Source organism: Cornus florida, unplaced genomic scaffold (assembly GCF_030987335.1).
Source record: "Cornus florida cultivar Cherokee Brave unplaced genomic scaffold, ASM3098733v1 CherokeeBrave_3.0.0_Hap2_Chr02, whole genome shotgun sequence".
In the NCBI taxonomy this organism is placed as follows: domain Eukaryota; kingdom Viridiplantae; phylum Streptophyta; class Magnoliopsida; order Cornales; family Cornaceae; genus Cornus; species Cornus florida.
The window spans coordinates 96,056,443-96,065,766 of record NW_026775572.1 but is presented as its reverse complement, the minus strand read 5'-3'; the positions used below and the strand labels follow the sequence as shown (position 1 = coordinate 96,065,766).

The 9,324-nt window shown below is 38.3% G+C and overlaps 2 pseudogenes; both read right to left on the bottom strand.

Moving 5' to 3' along the window:
- Positions 1-467: 467 nt before the first annotated feature.
- LOC132297890 (small nucleolar RNA R71) lies at positions 468-565 on the bottom strand (annotated as a pseudogene).
- An 8,436-nt stretch (positions 566-9,001) lies between these two features.
- Positions 9,002-9,100, bottom strand: LOC132297830 (small nucleolar RNA R71; annotated as a pseudogene).
- Between the last annotated feature and the right edge of the window lie 224 nt (positions 9,101-9,324).

Genomic DNA, 9,324 nt, shown 5'->3' with positions numbered 1-9,324 from the left:
AAGTTCCATTGGGAATGCCTAGGCCAATATTTGCTCCACAACCCCCCATAGTTTAAGCTAATCAAGGTGTTCGTCTAGCACCACCAATTGTGAATCCTCCCATTGCATTGAGAGACCATTATGTGCCTAATGAATACAATGCAACCACTTGCATTCATTTGCCTCCATTTAGAGCACATCACTATGAAATTAAACAACAAACTATTCAAATGCTTCCAAACTATCATGGACTTCCAAGTGAAGAACCTTATAAGCATTTAGATGAGTTTCTTGAAGTGTGTTCCACCGTGAAATACACGGACATGCCGAAAAAAGTGTTAAGGCTTAAATTTTTTCCTTTTACCCTTAAAGACAAGGCAAAATATTGGTTCAACAATCTTAAGCCTTTTTTGATAACTTCTTGGGCAAAAATGCAACAAGAGTTCTTGAAAAAGTACTATCCGGTTTCAAAGACCAATGCCATGAGAACTTCCATTCATGAATTTTCTTAAGGGGATGGGGAAATGTTTCATGAGGCATGGGAAATGTTTAATGATTTGCTTAGAAAATGCCCTCATCATGACATACCTAAGTAGCAACTAGTTCAATATTACTTTGAAAGCTTACCGGATAACCACAAGGGTATGGTTGATGCATCAATGGGTGGTTCTTATCTTGACAAGCATGAAAATGATGTATGGCAATTGTATGAAAGTATGAGTGAAAATTCCATGCATAGGTCCTTATCTTCTAAAAATGGTAGAAATCTAGGAGGAAGGAAGAATGTTGGCTTGTATTAAGTTGACAACTCCAATGATATAGCCGCTGAGATGAAATCTTTATCTCAAAGGTTTGATCAATTCTTGATTAACCAAAACTCGGCGAATCAAATGTCTTCCGCCCCTAATCAAGTTCATCATTGTGCATCTAATGAATCATGTATGACTTGTTCAAGTGTCTTGCATTCTATTTCTAATTGTCCCCACAGACATATGCAAAATGAAAACCATGAGCAAGCCAATGATATTTTTGCTAACCAAGGGAATAATCCCTATGGCAATCATTACAATCCTAGTTGGAGGAACCATCTGAATAGATACCTAAGTAGGGCAAATAGCTAGTACTTTAAATGCTAGAGAGAAAGGGAAAATGCCTTTGAATGCCCCACCAAAGCAACAATGTGTTGTGGAGACTCATTCCTCATCGGAAAGTCCTATAATCGTGCATGTCAATGCGGTGACAACCTTGAGAAGTGGGAGAATAATTGACAACCAAGTAGGTGTGTCCAATGAAGAGAGTGAATCGGTGCAACCAAAAGTTGACACCCGTCCCGTTTCTTATCATATTCCTCCTTCATTGCATATGCATGATCATTAAAATGAGAAAATGTTAAAAAGTAATATGAAAAGTGAGTTCAAAAATGATTTGAAAGATGAATCAAAGCATGATTTGAAAAATTCTTGTGTTGATGATGTTTCAAAGAAGGATTTTGAAAAAGTTTTTGAGCCAAGAGCTCCATTTCTGGATGCCTTGAAAGGATCCATTTATCTTGACAAGCAAAAGACAAAGACAAATGAAATCATTGATGTGTTTAGGCAAGTGAAGGTTAACCTTCCGCTTTTGGATGCAATCAAGAAATTCCGGTTTATTTCAAGTTTTTAAAAGATCTTTGCACCCAAAAGAGGAAGAACAAAACCCAAACACCTAGGAAAGTGGTCTTGACCAAGCAAGTGAGCTCTATTTTGCAACATAACATTCTTCCAAAGTTTAAAGACCCCGGTTCACCTACTGCATCTTGTGTTATTGGTGACCATGTCATTAATCGGGCTATTCTAGACTTAGGAGCAAGTGTTAATCTTCTTTCATACTCGGTATATGTCAAATTAGGCTTAGGAGACTTGAAACAGACGTCGGTGGTTTTACAACTTGCTGATCGAACAATTAAAAATCCTAGGGGTATCATTGAGGACGTCTTAATTAAAATTGATAAGTTTTTCTTCCCCATTGATTTCGTTTTCATTGACACGGAACCGGTCCCGAATCCTAAGAGCCAAATTCATTGGCCGTCTTTTCTTGGCAACCACGAATGCCAACATTAATTGTATGACGGAGATAATGAAGATCTCATTCGGTCACATGAAGGTGAAGTTGAATATCTTCAATCCAACCCCAAATTCATTTAACAAGCATGAAGAAGTGAATGTTGTAGAGAAATGTCATGCTAATAAATGTGAAGGAATAGAGTCTTTGCTTGAAACCAAAATTTCAAAAGGGTTATCTTCAACCTTGAATTCAAAAAAAGTTGTTTCAAAATCTTGTTTTGAAAGGGCATGGAACCCCAAAGATCACATTGAACAAGGACCAACAAGTTCCTTTGAGCTTAATCCAACAAGTTCTCTAGGGAACCATTTGTTGGGTGGAGTTCAAAGTACTTATCGCCCCATTAAGGAGGGGATATACTACAAGATGTTTGATACGGGCTAAAAGAGCCCAACGTCTTGCTAGAGACGTTAAAGACTAGTACATTTCGTAGGGTGTCACAACCCTATTCCTCCCTCAATTCTATTTTAAATTTCATTTCTTGCGAAGTCTAGATATTTACTTTAGGTTCATATACATTGCTAGGAACTGTGATTAGGATTGCATGGACTTTCATGTTGAAAATAGACATTTTGTTCCTATTCAATCGATCTCAAAAAAGGTTTGATCGATTGAACTCCATACCTGCATCCATACCTACATCCAATCTTCTCTCTGTCCAATCGTTCAAAGAAAACCTGCATATTTCAGGTCTCTGTTTGATCGATCGTAAATCATTCAATCGATCCAGATTCATCTTGGATCGATCTGCAGTCTCAACACTTAGAAAAATTTTGAACCTGCATCCATATCTGCATCCAATCACCTCTCTGTCCCATTGTTCGAACATGTCTGCAGATTTTTGCATGTTCGATCGATCGGAGTACTTCTGAGATCGATCTTGGAGAAATCGATCTCTGTTCTTTGATTTACTATTTGGACTTTGACTTTGACTTTGACTTTTGTTTCGAATTTAAATTTAAAAAAAGAGAAGATAAAAAAAAAAAAAAGAAATTGTCAAAAAATACAAAAATATTTCTGTTTATTTTTTTTTTATTATTTTTTTTTTTTTTTGAAAAACTTAAATATTTTCAATTTTCCATTTTTTAATTTTCCATTTATTTTTATTTTATTTTATTCATGTTCCAAACAAAATCCAAAAAACATTTTTGATTTTTAATTTCTAATTTTTAAATTTCTGATTTTTAAATTTTAATTTTCCAAAATTCAAAAATAGTTTTAATTTTTAATTATTTTTTTAATTCAGAAAAATCCAAAAATTTCAAAAATAATTTTGTTATTTAAGAGGAGAGATCGATTCCAGTTCAATCGATCGAACTGAAAAGGAAATGTTTTTAAAAATCGAACCTAGGGAAATGTCTTTGAAATTGATCTTCAAACCCTAGAGCCCATCGCCGCTGTAAACCTACTCTTCCATCTATGGCGAACCCTCTGGCGACTTCATCTCATCCCGAATCTCTCTCCCTCATCCCGAATCTTGGATTTCATTCGCATCTCATCTTCTCTCTCGGTTTGGGGTAAGATCCAAGATCCCTTTTTGATTTCAAAGCTTTATTTTGATGCCATCACTGCTTTCCATGTTAGATTTATGATGATGATGATGATGATGATTATAGCCATTGATGAAGCTTTGAAGCTCTGTATATATGTGTGTATATATCGGTTTTATATTTTTGATTTTGATTTTTGATTTTGGAGGTCACGGGCCTAATCAAGTGACCATGTTTGTTAATTTGTTGTGTAGAGGGGCCCACGAGCTTGCTTGTGAGGCCCCCGTGCCATCCACATCACAGATTTGTGACTTTTTAAATTTCAACTCATAGTTTGATCGATCGAACTTTTTCTCAGATCGATCTATAATTGATCGATCTCACTGATTCAAGATCGATCGAACTTATATCGATCTCATATTTTTGTGATTGATCGAACTTCACAGATTTGCATCACATACTTTACACATCATTTCTTGTGTTTCATGCTGTCTCATACACGCCCACTGCCTGTGTTTTCCACATTGGATGCATTCCATACTTATACTGTCTAAGCATGAGTCACTTAATGTCATTTATTTCTTATGACTTGCATAGATTCATGTCCTTTATTCTGTTTTGTCTATCTTATTTGACATACATGTTTCTAAATGCTATGCCTTATTTCCTTATTCAGCTACTGACTTGTTCTGTAAGCTTTCCTTTTAGTTTGCAGGCCATGGCTAGGGTCAAGACTGTTACCCGTGGACATTATCATCACAGAGTCAGGCAGAGATTAGATAACCAGGTAGGCCCATCTCACGTTCAGGACCCCATTCCTGAGCCAGAGCCAGAGCAGATACAGGACCAGTCAGAGGCAGATACAGCTCAGTCCCCATCCGCTAACTCTAGACTACAGTCTTCAGTTGCTGCATCATCTTCTTCAGCTGAGGCTGAGCATGTACCATCTCCTTCACCACCACCAGTACAACCAGACCTGGTCCCCGAGAGACCTGACAGGAGATACTCATGCCTTCAGGTGGCGCATGAGTCGGTGTTCGACATTTCTTTCTTCTCCCGGTATATACTGACCCGACTAGCTTACGATGATCTTGACCGGAGGGGTCTTTCAGCTATATTTACCCCAGTCACCTATCTAGTTTATCCGCGGCTTGTTTGGTTATTCTACCAGCATCTCCGTCCAGCCCTGGGTAACTTATTAGAGCTGTAGACCACTATCGATGGTTACCCCATCCGGATCACAGTTGATATTCTAGCGAGATCATCCCAATGCCTCATGCCTGCCCTCCCGATGTTCATTATCTTATTTTGGAGAGGAGGCCTTCTTACACAGACATAGTTGTGGCACTCACAGGCCACTATGCAGATGGCGAGCTTTTCGCCTCTCGAACTTATCTGCCTGATGAGCTATGGTTCAACGATTCGGTCCTATACTGAAACGTATTTATGGCGGGCCATAAGATCCAGAGGCGATCAGATTTTCTAGTTTCTTTATATGGATTCTACAAAGGCCACTGTGTTTTTATACCGGCACTCTACTGGAGTGTCATGATGAAGTTATATTCCACTTACATTAGCAAGGCCAAGCCCAAGCGAGCTACTTTTCTACCATTTGGCCATCTGATCACCTAGATACTCTGAGACTAGCACTACCCTATCTGTACGGACGAGCGTGCAGAGACAAGAGCTTGCCACTTTGGTAAGCAGGATTGGGATAAGAGCTACAATGCTCTTATCAAGAGTTTGCGTGAGGAGGCAGTTTTAGTAGTTGAGGAGCTTGAGATAGAGGAGATGGAGTAGGCAACAGCTGCAGCAGCAGCAGCTGATCCAGCAGACCCACCAATGGTTGCTAATGAGCATATGAATATTGATTTAGAGAGAGAGCTGCCAGCAGAGGAGCTGCCGCATCACTCTCTAGCAGGGTTGCCAGTTCATTCTCAAGAGCAGACTCAGGACATATCGCTGTTTCATGATCCAGTCATACCTGAGGCTCCAGCTCATACACCTGGCCTAGGAGAGCGTTTCCAGACATTAGAGGGTGAGGTTGTCTCTCTCCAGGTAGATGTTGTCTCTCTCAGAGTAGACGTCGTCTCCCTTAGCACAGATGTAGCATCTCTCCGCTCAGACGTTCTAGCTGCGCTGCAGGGTATATCCAGAGATATTTGGGGATCACTCCCCACCCGCCCTACATCCTCTGCCTGATTTCTCTACTTCTCTTTCATTTTTATACATATCTATGATATTAGACTGCTATTTTGATACTGTTATATTATATTTTTGAGGCCAGTTCGTCGACCCTATTACTATGATGTACTATATATACTGTTTCCATTTTCTATTGATGAGTGCTGAAAAGTGCGCATTTAAACCACTTAAGCTTAGGTATTCTACAACATTTATCTATCTTATTTTCCCACTTTAGATTGATTTTGTATTATTTCCATTTTTAGGTACTTATCCCCAAAATAAGCTAACTCAGCTAAATAAGAGCATAATTGAAGCAATCTTGAGATGAATTAAAGAAAGAAGCAAAGTGGGAACAAAAGGAATCAAGTGGTGGAAATTTAACAAGTTCGATCGATCTTAGTAAATATTCAATCTATCAAAAGTTCATCGATCTCAGCATTCCAAGATGGATCCAAGCTTTTTTGTCCTTATCCAAAGATCCCACAAAGTTCGATCGATCTAACTTTCTTCTGATCGATAAAAAAGATTCCATCTTATCCACTTGTACCACCCTACCTACCACATTTGTCTTTTTCCCGAAAATATCTTCAAAATATCTAGATTTGTTTTTATCCAAAAAGGCACCACCATAGAGAATCGATCCAGCTTCAATTCGATAGATCTCAGCCATGTTCGATCGATCTCACCACAAGTTCGATCGATCGAACTTCCCAAATCCTAAGAAAATTCAAATTCCAGCTCATTAAAAGTTGTCCCATATCCAATCATTGGAAGGAATATTGGTGTACGAGCCCAGATCATTTGGGGTGATATTTGACCTACCTATATAAGGAATATGAACCACTTTTGAGAGACTTGACACTTGATATGCTTGAGAGTAGATAGAGGCATAATATTGATATCCTTAGTGAAGAAGAAAAGAAAGGAAAAAGCTAGAGACACAAGCTTGGAGTTCTTCCATAAACCAAGAAGAGGAGCGATCTTTACCATGGAGTTAGCCCTTGAGGGTTGGAGGACACCATCCATGAGTGGCTAGACATCCTCTTGGGGCTAGAGTTAACCCTAAGCATGCTTTCTACATCTTGATTTATATATTTTTGAGGGGATTTGTATTGTGATACATGTTTTGACACTTTTATATATATAGATCTTGTTTATTCAATGATTTTTATGGTTTAATGCTTCCAATTGATCATTTCATTCTATCCATATGTCTATGCATGATAGAATAGATATTTATATGTTTGTCTCTATTTCTTGTGTTGTTGATGCATGTCTATATGTATTAATGCTCTTGTGTTTTGTTTGATGGTTCATACTCATTTCTTGATGGATTGTACGTCTCCCTTAGTTTAATTAGTTTAATTTCATGTCATTAGCTTAATTGTAGTGTATTTGTAGTTTAGATGTTAAATGGGAGGACAATCCATGCTTGTTGTTTGATGTTCCATACTTATGAAAGCAAGTAGCACATATCTCTAACCTTGTGATATGTTTGGATTGTGAGCTTAAAGAAATGATTAATGGCTTAATTTGATATATTGTGCTATCCACCATGTTGCTTAGACAATATATGCTTAATTTGTCATCCGTACTTGTTGAAACAACCACACAGACACACTATGTTGTAATACATGTTTTTCCCCTCTTTAATCATTTATTAATGGTGTAGAAAAGGTATGCTTAGTGGTGATCTCTAAACCCCAAATCTCTCTCTTATTTTCTCTCCATTACATTTAATTGCCTACTTTAGTTTAAATTGCATTTTAGTGTAATTCAACCACCAACCAATCTTTTGATCACTCGACCTACTAACCCTAATCTTGATTCCTCAACCTAGTACGACCCACCAATCCCTTGGGACGATCCCTACTTGCTCTAACTATATTTTTAATGAAAGGTAGTAGTGGCAATTTCTAAATGTAAAACTTGGCCACATTCATCATAGCTCTACACCATTATCTTTTAGTGCACAAACTTTTTGGACCTCTGGGTGAAACACCCAAAGGAAACCCACCAAGTTTTTGGCTCCGTTGCCGAGGATTGATTGAAGACAACGTCGTATTTGTGGAATCAATTAGGAATTAGTACTCTTTTGATCATGTCTTTACTTTGTTTTCATTTTGGTTACTTATTCTGTTAGTTCTTGTTTGACTAGGAGCATTGGGCTTGAAGGTGAATAAAGGAGCATTCCAAGCAAAGAGCTAAGCAAAAGCAAAGGAAAAAGGCTAAAAATCTAAAAATTTGCAAGGCTAAAATTGAAAATAGAAATGTAGTGCTAAATGACCATTTGTTAGTTCTTTCTTAACTCAATCTCTAGTTAAATCGTCGGCCCATGTGGAGGCTTGTATTTCAATTCTTAGATAAATTGTGAGCCCACATGGAGGTAATTTACTTTTATTGCATATTGTTAATAGCATGGGAGTATGGGAACATTGTATGTGGAGGAAGTTTGTTGATTGTTGTTTTGTTGCGAATGTGAAGTGCTTGTTCATTACTTATTGCTTGTTGTGTTGCATTATGCATGCATGGTCGTAGATCATTGAGACCCACTCTTGTCCCTCTAAATTTTCATCTTGAATCTGTTGTTCGAAACCATAGGGGAAGAGGAAGTTCTAGTCAATCCATTTCATCAATGGAAGGATATAATGAGGACCATGTGGAGAACCTTGGTCACATAGACCAACAAGGCATCCTCCACCCCAATGTGCATCATGATAACATTCAAGTACCATTAGGCATGCCGAGGCCATTCATTCACCCACCACAATAACAAGGCCAAGTTCCATTGGGAATGCCAAGGTCAATCTATGCTCCACCACCTCCCATCATTCAAGGCAATCAAGGTGCCCATGTTGCACCTCCAATTGCAAATCCTCCCCTTACTTTAAGAGATCACTATGTGCCTAATGAATATAATGCACCCACATGCATTCAATTGCCACCATTTAGAGCACACCACTATGAGATCAAACCACAAACCACTCAAATGCTTCCTAACTATCATGGACTTCCAAGTGAAGAACCTTACAAGCATTTGGATAAGTTTCTTGAAGTATGTTCTACCATGAGATACACGGACATGCCGGAAGAGGTCTTAAGGCTTAAACTTTTTCCATTCACCCTTAAAGACAAGGTAAAATATTGGTTTAACAATCTTAGGCCTTTTCAATAACTTCTTGGGCAGAAATGCAACAAGAGTTCTTGAAGAAGTACTATCCGGTTTCTAAGACCAATGCCATGAGAACCTCAATTCGAGAGTTTTCACACGGGGATGGGGAAACATTCCATGAGGCATGGGAAAGATTCAATGAATTGTATAGGAAGTGTCCACATCATGACATGCCCAAATGGCAATTAGTTCAATATTTCTTCGAGAGCTTACCGGACAATTACAAGGGCATGGTTGACGCTTCTATGGGTGGCTCTTACATTGATAGGCATAAGGATGACGTGTGGCGTCTTTATGAGAGCATGAGTGAAAATTCTTTGCATTGAACTTTATCTCCTAAGAATGGTAGGAATTTAAGTGGAAGAAAGAGTGTTGGCTTACATCAAGTTGACCATT